We start from the raw sequence: 8,551 nt of genomic DNA, 5'->3' as shown, positions 1-8,551 counted from the left end.
CCATCCAAGTTGCTGTGAAGTCCATATGTTTGTCCTTCTTTATGACTGCATAATATTCCACTGTGTATATGTACTACATTTTTTTAAATTCAGTTAAACTGGTATATTTCAGAACCATCTTCCTCATGGGAATTTTGTCATCAGGTAACAACTTCATTTCAATATCAGCCAAACCATGATTTTTTTTTTTAAATAAACCAACTACCCAAGTATATGAACGCAAAAATATGAAACTAAATAGAAATGATATACACTTAACAATTTATTTTTACTTTTTACAATATTCTTTCAATTCTTCAACATTTATATTCAAGAGAAGAGCATTTATATTTATTTATATATGTATATATGAATACATTAATATTTATTACTTGTAGAAATTGGATTGAGTCTAGAAAAAGGTAATAGATAGGTAATAGAATTTACTGTATCCCATCAGAAATTGTCTCTCCTCAACTAGGTTTTCTTTCTATACTACAGATATCACAAATGCAAATTTCAATAACAATATGATTTTGCTTTATTAAGTAGTATACACTTTAAAAATCTGCATTTTATATACATATATAAATTTATATTTTAAGTCAGAGTCTCACAGGCTGCGATCTAATCACCTAGGCTAGATCACAGGGTAATCACAGCCTGGACCTCCTGGGTTCGGGCAATCCTCTCACTTCAGCCTCCCAAGTAGCTAGGACTATAGGTGCATGTCACCACACCCAACTAATTTTTTAATTTGTTTTAGTGATGAGGTCTCTCTGTGTTGCCTCAGCTGTCTCAAACTCCTGGGTTCCCGCAAACTTCCTGCCTCAGCTTCCCAAAGGACTGGGATTACAGGTATCACTCACTATGCCCAGCCCTGAAAGACACACAGGTCAGGAAAATTTTTTCTTCAGATTCAAAAGAATATGTTAGATAAATATACTAGCAGAATTAGAAGATCAAACTGTAGGCTGGAAGTGCACAAATTCTTCCTTTAATTTGAACCTTTCTGTTTCTAGCTCAGTGACCAAATTCACACTGCCAAATGGCACAGGTGTATGGACCAAACTGCCCTGGGCAAAAGTAAATTTCACAAATTACCTTAGTTATGCTTTTAAAAACCTTCTCATTCCTTCTCTGCAGTCAGTACTCAATGCTGTATTTCCATCTAAACCTATTCTGATAAAAAGAATAGATATTAACAGTGAGGAATAGTTTCTAATTTTATGCTAACTGAAAAATAGAATTCCTTACAAAGATTATTTCCTTCAACATCATCCACCTTCCCCCACAAGACTTTCTCCTGACACACACATACTTATCTCTAAGACCTCTCTCCTTCATTTCTTTTGCAGTGCAGGCATACTAATGGATTGTTTCACTCAGCAAAATATAAGAATTTCCTTAAGGTCCATGATTCTTCTCCTTCAGCTGATTGAGCAGGTGAAATAAACAGGACACATAGGAGCCTAAGTAAGACAGAGGGGGATAAAAGAAAAGAGAGTCGTATATGCAGAACAAGAATTAAGCAGAAGCAGGCAAAGTTTTAGGCACATGACAACTGATGGAAAGCACATCTGCTGCAGGTTGTGAGATTTTAATCTAAAGTTTCCAGGCAAAAAAAAAAAAGGTGTTCCTAAAGCCAAAACTCTATTTTGTATAAGATGCCATGGTATAAAACCACGATTTCGCACCATATCCTCTTGAATTCAAGACACATAGATTTCACATTCAGCCCTGTTCTTAGTTTGGACCTAAGAGTTTGAATTTACCGTGTTTTCAAATTGGAAGGTATTAATGAACCTGGTTTCCTTTGAGACAATATCCCAATGGCCCAATCCCCAGATTCAAGAAGCATAAATGAGAAAAGGGAGTAATAAGAGGCTTTCCTCTCTTCCCACATACACTTTCCCACTTCCTATCTCATTATTTCATAATATTAAACATATTCATTTTGAAAACAGCATCACAGATTTATAAACTATTTGGTAAATATTCAAAAAAGCAAGAAAGAAATCCACATTTCCTCTGTCTTAATATTGTTAATATTAACATTTTAGTGTGTTTGTCCCAACTATTCCACCACATGGTTATGGCATATTTTTAACCAGTTACTATAATGCTATATATGTAGTTTTGCATTTTTTGTTTAATTTAATTTTAGTTTCTAATTTAATCAAAATATTTTCCATATCACTCAATTGCTACAACTATCATGTTTTCCCCTTTATTTTTAGTTAACATGTAATAAGCATATATATAGTATTTATGGGATACTACATATTTAGTATTTACGGGATACTATATCCCATAAAGTTATGGGATACTATTCTATATATAGTATTTATGGGATACTATGAGATTTATAGTATTTATGGGATATAGTATGATATTTCAGTACAGGCATATCTAATGTGAACTGATCAAATCAGGTGAATTAGCATATCATTACTTCTATCATGTATCATTTATCTGTGTTTGTGAGCATTCAAAATTCTTTTTTTCTAGTTTTTTGAAAATATTCAGTAAATTATAGTTAACCGTGGTCACGTTGTAGTATTGTACACCAGAACTCATTCCTCCTATCTACCTGTAATTTTTTTTAATTTAGAAGAATTTATTTGAGAAAGTAACAATTAAAAAATGAAACAGCACTCAATCTGGAACAGTCCAGAGAACTTCACCTAGCAACATGGATGGGCAGTATTTATATACAGAAAAAAGAAGTGATAAACAGAAACAGCATCATTGGTGGCCAGACATTTGCCTTTAAAATTTTTTTTTTTTATTTTAAAGATGTGGGGTACAATTCAGGGTTAGGTACACAAATGTTCATTATGCAAGCACCCTTGTTGATGCGGTGTGCCCCTCCCTTCCCTGGTAATATCCCTCAACTGCCAATCCTGCTGCCCCCCCCCCGCCCCCGGCAGTTCCCGCTACTACCAAACCCTTTCTTAGAGTATATGATAATTTTTCAAGGTCCTCTTATGAGTGAGAACATATGGTACTCTGTTTTTTGTTTCCGTGATAGATCACTGAGTATGATAGACTCTAAATTCATCCAAGTTGCTGCGAAGTCCATATGTTTGTCCTTCTTTATGGTTACATAATATTCCGTTGTGTATATGTACCACATATGTACACATATATGTACCAGCCCAGCTTTGAAGGGTAGCATGGTTAGTTCCATGTTTTTGCTATTGTGAATAGAACTGCAACAAACATGCGTTTGCAGTTATCTTTTTGGTAGAATGACTTGAGTTCCTCCGGGTATACTCTTAATAGGGAGATTACTGGGTCATATGGCAGGTCAAACCTCATACTATAAGAATCTTAGAAAATGCAGGAGACATCCTTATGGAAACTGGAACTGGCAACCAATTCCTGATCAAAACCCCAGGTGCCCATACCATAAGAGATAAAAAAGACAAGTGAGATCTCATCAAACTGACAATCTTCTGCAAAGCAAAAGAAACCATCAAGAGAGCAGGGAGACAGCCTATAGAATGAGGAAAAATATTTGCCAACTGTATATCTGACAAAGGTCTAACACCTCGGATCTACGAGGAACTCAAACGTGAGAAAGGAAAAAAGCAAACAGTCCCATTAAAAAGTGGGCAAAAGACATGAATAGACACGTCTCAAAAGAAGATATATTGGCAGCCAACAGACACATGAAAAAGTGCTCAGTCTCACTAATCATCAAAGAAATGCAAATCAAAACCACGTTATATACCACCTAACCCCAGAGAGAATGGCTGTCATTAATAAGACAAGCAACAACAGGTGCTGACGAGGATGTGGAGAAAAAGGAACGCTTCTTCACTGCTGGTGGGAATGTAAACTAGTGCAACCTCTTTGGAAGACAGTGTGGCGATTTCTGAAAGAACTAGAAATCTACCAGTAGTTTTGTACTTGTTAAACAGTCACTGGTTATTCTCCCTTTCCCCCTACTCTTCTCAACCCCTATACCACAATTCTACTATCTACTTTAATGAACTTAAGCTTTTTTTAGCACCCATATATAAGTGAGAACATATGATATTTATCTTTCTGTCTGACAATTCATGTAATATGACATCCTCTAGGCTTATCCATGTTATTGTGAATGACAGGATTTCATTCTCTTTAAGGATGAATGGTAATCTATTGTGCCCATATGTTACATTTTTTAAAATCTATTAGTCTGTCAATTGACTTTTAGGTTGATCACATGCCTTAGCTATTATGAATAGTGTTGCAATAAACTTTGGGTGCAGGTATCCCTTTGCGATACTGATTTTCTTTCCTTTGGATAAATACACTGTAGTTAGAATTGTTGGATTGTATGATAGTTCTACATTTTGCCAAACTCATTTGATGATTCCAGCATTACCTTGATACCAAAATGAGACAAAGACATTATAGGAAAAGAGGTACCAATCATTAACCTTTATAAGCAAAGATACAAAAATTCTTAATAAAATTTTACCAAACCCAATCTATTATATATATGAAAATGAGTAACACCATGATGAAGCAGAGTTGGTTCCAGGAATGTATGTTGGTGTGGTTTAATATTCGGAACTCAAGCAATATAATCCACCATATTAATAATCTAAAAAAGGAAGACTATATGATCATCTCAATAGATGCAGAAAATGCATTTGACTGACTGCAAAATTCATTCCTGATTTTTAAATTGAGCTAACTAGGCATAGAAGGGATTATTCTCAACCTCTTAAAGAGTAAGACATAACAGAAAACCCAAAAACTAACATCATACTTAATGGAAAAAAACTGAGTATGTCTGCCATGGATGTGTACTTGTACCAATCCTATTCAGCATTGAACTACAGTTTCTAGACAGGGCAATTAGCTAAGAAAAATAAATAAGAGGAATCCAGATATAAAGGAGAAGTAAAATGTATTTGCAAGCAACACAATCATCTATATGGGATCTGATATCATATCTTAAAAGGCTATAAGAACTAATAAATGATGCCGATATGCAATAATTCATTGTCTCCCTATAAACAATAAATAATTGGAAATTGCCATTTTAAAATTACTACTTAAATTGAATCAAAATAAAAAAAACCTAGTGATGAATCTAACAAAGTGTTCTAGATCTGACCCTTGAAATTATACAACATTGTTGAGAGAAACAAAAGGCATATGGTATTCATGGGTCAGATATAATATGATATTATTAAGATACAAATTCTAATCAAAACCCCAGCAGGCTTTTTTGTAGAAATTAGCAAGCTGACTCTAAAATTCATTTGGAAATACAAAAGATTTTTATAGCAAAAATAATTATGAAAAATAATGTTGGAGAAATGGTTCAGTGACAGTGTAGGCTTAGAGATGAATATGAGTGCCAAATATAAACACATGGAGTTCTACTTTTCTCTAGTCTTTGTTAGAGCATTAGTAGACATCACTAGAATGTTGAGTGGACTCAGTTATACCTTTTTCCATGAGCAAAAAACTGTTAGTGCAGAATTCTTGATGATGTTGTATCTTGTTAGGTTTTAGTGAAACACAGTTTAAATAGATGGATCATTCCTTTTTTATTTTTGAAGAAGTTAAATTCAGCAATGCCATTATTGATCTTCTCTTACTGGAAAAATGTACTGAACAAGTTGTGCAGCACTCAGAAGACATCTTGATAATTTCTAAACAATAATAGTGTTTTCTACCAATGCTGCAAGATAGGAAAGGAAATTAATTGGCATTTACTTTTGGAAAGAAAATGACAAAATTAGTATTTTATAAAGATCATATCATTTTATACCTGTATAACTCAAGAGAATCAAGTAGAAGTTAATAGCATTCATGAAGGTAAATATAAAAGAAGTTGGATAGAAGTTTAAATTTTAAAAATTAATAGCATGTATTTGGTAAAGACATTTTGTATATGTATAAGTTAAAGCTAAATTCCAAATAATTATTGAAATAGTACTGTGGTTTTAAATTTATTAATATGCCTTATAGTAAACGAGTAATCAATGTCAGAAAATTGGCTAATGTAATAGAATAATTGGAAGAAATATTAATTCATGAAGATTCATTTCTTCAAAATCCATTCCATGGAGAGCTATATTTTCCATATAAAAATGAGAGCATTTCTATTAGCACAAAAGGCTCATGAAGTTGCAACTTTTCTTCCCCAAAACTAATAGCGCAATGGACTTCTGCATCAGACCAACTTTCTCCCTTTTTTCATAAAACATTTTTCCTGATAATTAAGACATTCATTAATTATGGAATTAATGTCTTCCTTCTCTTTATTGTATTAACTCAATCTGAAACAAAAGAAACATTCACAAAAACTTTAAATATGTTTTAAAGCTCAAAAAGATATGGAATGCAAAGGCAAAAGTTTCTGAGAAGAACAGAAGACCTCTAAACCCAACAAGGTGAGGCAACATCCATTTTGGGCCAGGAACTGGCATAGTACAAGTCTTCCAAGCCCCAGAGGGAGGAAGTTTAATTAGTATGATGTTTATCTAGAAGGAGTAATATTCTGATCATCCCTGGAGCACAGAAAACCCAGAGCTCATTTTTATGACTGGCCAGAATCACTGGAAAGTTAAAGATTCATCAGAAAGACATTAACCTCATCAGAAAATTATTTCTTTTGTGATTAAGACACATATTTTCTATTTTTTGAGTTAAAGAAATAATTTTTAAAAAATCATTTCTTGTACAAGGCATTTTCAAATACAGAGTACCATGGTTATTTATTTTGGAAATTAATTTTTGGCTAAATAAAATGACTGATGGCCCATCAAATGCAGAACAAACTTTAACAGATGTATTTGGAGAAAAAAAAAAGATCTGACTCAAAATAATATCTTCATACTTGAGGACCCTATAGCCAAGGTAGTGTCTCCTGAGATATTTAGCCAATTTTAAGTTCAATTTAAAAAGAATTTCTTTTGTGGCTTTATCTTCACAAGAAAAATAATTATACCACTCATAAAGGACGGAGAGTTTCTTTAAATCTTGAATTTTGTCTTATGATCCAAAACCTAGTTGTAAAATCGGTAAGTAGCAAAACTACAGCACTTTTCATTACTGGACACTTTGGGGGTGTTACAATGTATTTATGGACATAGTCTATTTTTCTTCAATCTTTTCAGCTTTGCCCTAGATTGCCTTAGTCATGACTTACAGAGCCAGCTTTGGGTGGTTTCGTAAAGAACTCAAAATTCAATGAAATCATAATTCAAAAAGTGCTTTCTCTACAAACCTTAGCATTATGACTTTGGGTTTCCAACCTAGTTTCTGCTGAGTTTTATAATGGAAAAAGTCTGTTTCCATCAGAGACCACAAATGAAAATGTGCTGCTAATGTAACTTGGTATTACAGAAACATTATAGAAAATAATGAAAACATGTTTTTTTATTAGAGAGGTCCAGATCTCCAACCAAACTTCTCACAATTCTTCATATCTTTTCCATTTTTTCTCTTCTGGGACAACCAGTCTACTATTTAAAGGAAAAAATAAAAAACTTTGAGTCTAAGCTTTGGAATAATAGAAATCTTAGACACAATGAAAATGATTTCAGACTGCATGTTTTTCTCTTTATTTTTAAAAGCACATTTGTGTTTTTTATAAGAATTATATTATTCTATTTAATTCAGTCCTGAAACTGAAACATCATAGATATAGTTTAGTCCTTCTTATTACTTACGCAGATCTAATTCTTCTTGGGTATCTCAAAATATATTGTGAGATGACTTAATCATGCTTTAGAGAGAGGAGGACTGATTGCTTATAATCCTGGAGAGAGAAATAGTATAGTTATAAATAGAAAGAAATATAGCATAAAGGAAGTTGGAAAAGTAATGGTACTGACCATTATTGCACTATTTGGGGGTCAGATTTTGCCTATGATCAGGAATGTGTGACCTAAATTAGGGTGGAGAAACAGAGGCAGGCTCCAAGTAATTCTAGACCATTATTGGGATTCTGTCTTGCAGCAGGCACTGATCAGAGAGTTCTAAGAAGGCAGTTTTCACAGTTATCCAGAATGAAGATTGCTTTAGTAATTTGTATTTATAAGGGAAATTCTTTGACGACTAAAGAAACTGATTTCCAGGTTTTAAGTGTGTGTATGCATATGTGCATGTGTGTATGTGAAAGAGAGAGAGAGAGAGAGAGACAGTCACAAAGGCAGAGAGACAGAGAAAGTATGTATTAGAGAGAGATGCTTCAATAAAGGCTTATCCATTGGAGAAGCTTGCCAACACTGAACACTTACTACTTTGGGTATATTTTTATAATTCTATAGAACACAGAATGCAAAATTTACTACTCTTCTTAAAATTTGTATTTCTTTAATATCATTTCTCTCCTCTTTTCTATTTGGCTGGCTTTGCTACTGAAATAAGGAAGCAACCATTTCTCTTCAAATATTCACTGGGAAGAAAAAGGGCAATGCAAAAGATAAAGAAAATTTAACTCTTGTGTTCTTCGGCAAAGGAAATATAGTTGCCATATTTCATATGAAATATGTGCCCAGGAAATACAAGATTTTCCTTTCTTCCTGTAGAGACAGAGCTCCACAAATAAGAA

Source organism: Carlito syrichta, unplaced genomic scaffold (genome assembly GCF_000164805.1).
Source record: "Carlito syrichta isolate Samal-C Ts95f unplaced genomic scaffold, Tarsius_syrichta-2.0.1 Scaffold283940, whole genome shotgun sequence".
Lineage (NCBI taxonomy): Eukaryota > Metazoa > Chordata > Mammalia > Primates > Tarsiidae > Carlito > Carlito syrichta.
This window is presented reverse-complemented; position numbering follows the sequence as displayed.